Consider the following 2,955-nt stretch of genomic DNA (forward strand, 5'->3'; position numbering starts at 1 on the left):
GATTATTTGGCCATTATCACATAGCTGTGTAAAGGAGCTGGCTGGGTGTGAATTGGCTGCTATATTTCCTACATTACAACAGTGACTATACTTCATTAGCTGTAAAGCATTTTGGGATTGCTTCTTGGTGGGGTGGCTTGACCCATCCACCTCCACGGAGGTGTGTGGGGGACCTGACCCATCCACCTCCATGGCACGAACCTGGTATTGCAGTACTTCCAGGAACGGTGCAGTGGCTCTAGGCCTTTTGGCTAAGAGCATTGGTGCAGAGTGATCCTTGGCGTGTGCAAGGTGACCTCTGGCGTTTGTGATTTGACAAAGAATTGGAACGATTGGCTACGAATTTCAAAAAAAAATAAAAATAAAATTTTGGGATTGCTTCTCGGCCTTTTGGCTAAGATCATGCGTAACTGACCTGACAGGGGAGTAACCACCATAACCCCAAGGTGGTTCTCCCTGGATCAGGAAGGTATATGCTTGCTTTTTTGGAAATAGGAGGTGGGTGGGGTGGCTTGACTTGACCCATCCACCTCCACGGAGGTGTGTGGGGGGCCTGACCCATCCACCTCCATGGCACGAACCTGGTATTGCAGTACTTCCAGGAACGGTGCAGTGGCTCTAGGCCTTTTGGCTAAGAGCATTGGTGCAGAGTGATCCTTGATGTGTGCAAGGTGACCTCTGGCGTTTGTGATTTGACAAAGAATTGGAACGATTGGCTACGAATTTCAAAAAAAAAAAAAAAAAATTGGGATTGCTTCTTGGCCTTTTGGCTAAGATCATGCGTAACTGACCTGACAGGGAAATAACCATGACCCCAACGTGGTTCTCCCTGGATCAGGAAGGTATATGCTTGCTTTTTGGAAATAGGAGGTGGCTGGGGTGGCTTGACCCATCCACCTCCACGGAGGTGTGTGGGGGGCCTGACCCATCCACCTCCATGGCACGAACCTGGTATTGCAGTACTTCCAGGAACGGTGCAGTGGCTCTCGGCCTTTTGGCTAAGAGCATTGGTGCAGAGTGATCCTTGATGTGTGCAAGGTGACCTCTGGCGTTTGTGATTTGACAAAGAATTGGAAAGATTGGCAACGAAAAATTTAAATAAAAAAAATAAAAACATTTTGGGATCGCTTCTCGGCCTTTTGGCTAAGATCATGCGTAACTGACCTGACAGGGGAGTAACCATGACCCCAACGTGGTTCTCCCTGGATCAGGAAGGTGGTTCTCCTATGCTTTTTGGAAATAGGAGGTGTGTGGGGTGGCTTGACCCATCCACCTCCACGGAGGTGTGTGGGGTTGCTGACCCATCCACCTCCATGGCACGAACCTGGTATGGCAGTACTTCCAGGAACGGTGCTTGGGCTCTAGGCCTTTTGGCTAAGAGCATTAGCGCAGGGTGATCCTTGATGTGTGCAAGGTGACTTCTGGCGTTTGTGATCTGACAAAGAATTGGAAAGATTGGCTACGAAAAAAAAAAAATTTGGGACATCTGGTGGTTGTGAAAGGCACTTTATAAATGCAAGTCTTTTTTTTTGGAGAACTTTAACTATCCTGGAGAAAGATTTGTACAGGCACAGAGCTGTCTTGAAAAGTTAAAAAAAAATTAGTGAGTGAGAAGGAGAGAATCTCTGTTCTCTAGACATTTAAATTATAGGCCAGGTAGATTTGCAGTGCTCAGAGAGTCTAACACACTTTGCATACCAAATTTTATCATGGCACAGAATATACACTCCATGCAGTGTAACTATTGTTCTGGAATTCTCAGATCACTGTGCTCTGGAATCTAGTCAGGCCCTATCTCCGGATTTACTCATTACCAGTCTTGCATTGGTGTGACGAAACACTCGCTTTGCACTGACGCTAAACTTGCAGTATAAAAAGACAAGTTGGGCCTTTTTTGTTTAAAAATTAATCGTTTCAGGGTTAATCATTTTCTTCATGTAGATACTCAGTGGCGCCAACTCTCATATTTACATAAATAATATGAGTTATGAACACATTGAAAGTTATTCTGTTAAATCTAACAGCAGGGATGTGCAAATTATGGAAGAGAGCACAAAACACATATTTACACAGATAAAGCTAGCAGATAAGGATTTTGTATACTATGTACCAATACAGGGTACCTGTATTCTGCTGCCACAAATAAAAGCTACGTACAAGTTACCTGAAGTTACATGATGCTTTTTAGCTTCAGATCAAACTTGATTCATATTTGTTACATTTATTGTTTATATGATTTTGAATTTCATTTCCCAGTGGCTGAAGATTAGAACTACCTAAAAATGGAACTAATGGGCTCAAGTTTCGGATCCCCGCTAGAACGGCGCACATCGGAGAGGCCTGCCTAATTTGTAGAACAAAAATTGCGCCGAATACTTACCTCGCGATTCTCCGATATCTGTAGGCCCGTTTCCAGCTCGGTGCAGTGGAGCAGGAGCTGCTGGGGGCGGAGCTACAGCCCTGCGCCAAAAACGGTGCCGGCAGCTGCGCGTGTGCACAGTGGAGGCTGCACGTGTGCGCAGTAGCTTCTGGCCCTCCCAGCGCGTCCTTTATCAGGGCGATGACCCTATCACTGGCAGAAGGGATGTCGCCTCTATCCTGGGCAGAGTGGCCTGACACATCTTACCTCATCGGCTGCGGGATCGCCCGCCCGGCATCTCGCTCCATGGCAGTCCGGCGTCGGCGGTGGCTGCAGGGCCCATTCAGCCTCCCTCTCCCCACTCCTTCCCATTCAGCCCCCCTCCTTCTCCTTCCCCCCATCTTCTCTCCCCTCCTCCTCCCCCCTCCCTCTCCCCTTCTCCCCCCCTTCTCTCCCCCCTCCTCTTCTCCCTCCCCCCTCCTCTCCCCCTCCCTCTCCCCTCCCTCTCCCCCCTCCCTCCCCCTCCCTCTCCCCTCCTCTCCCCTCCTTCCTCTCCCCCTTCCTCTCCCCGCCCATCCCCTCCCCCTCCTCTCCCT

At 48.7% G+C, this 2,955-nt stretch overlaps 1 non-coding gene and 2 pseudogenes across 1 annotated transcript; all 3 read left to right on the forward strand.

The window, feature by feature from the left end:
- The first annotated feature begins 374 nt into the window (after positions 1-374).
- Positions 375-618, forward strand: LOC139263583 (U2 spliceosomal RNA; annotated as a pseudogene).
- A 132-nt stretch (positions 619-750) lies between these two features.
- On the forward strand, positions 751-985 carry LOC139263580 (U2 spliceosomal RNA; annotated as a pseudogene).
- Positions 986-1,123: 138 nt separating this feature from the next.
- LOC139263602 (U2 spliceosomal RNA) lies at positions 1,124-1,320 on the forward strand. The gene has a single exon (XR_011593173.1). It is a non-coding gene; the product is annotated as a U2 spliceosomal RNA (small nuclear RNA).
- The last annotated feature ends 1,635 nt before the right edge of the window (positions 1,321-2,955 follow it).

The sequence above is a fragment of the Pristiophorus japonicus genome, chromosome 4, assembly GCF_044704955.1.
Source record: "Pristiophorus japonicus isolate sPriJap1 chromosome 4, sPriJap1.hap1, whole genome shotgun sequence".
In the NCBI taxonomy this organism is placed as follows: domain Eukaryota; kingdom Metazoa; phylum Chordata; class Chondrichthyes; family Pristiophoridae; genus Pristiophorus; species Pristiophorus japonicus.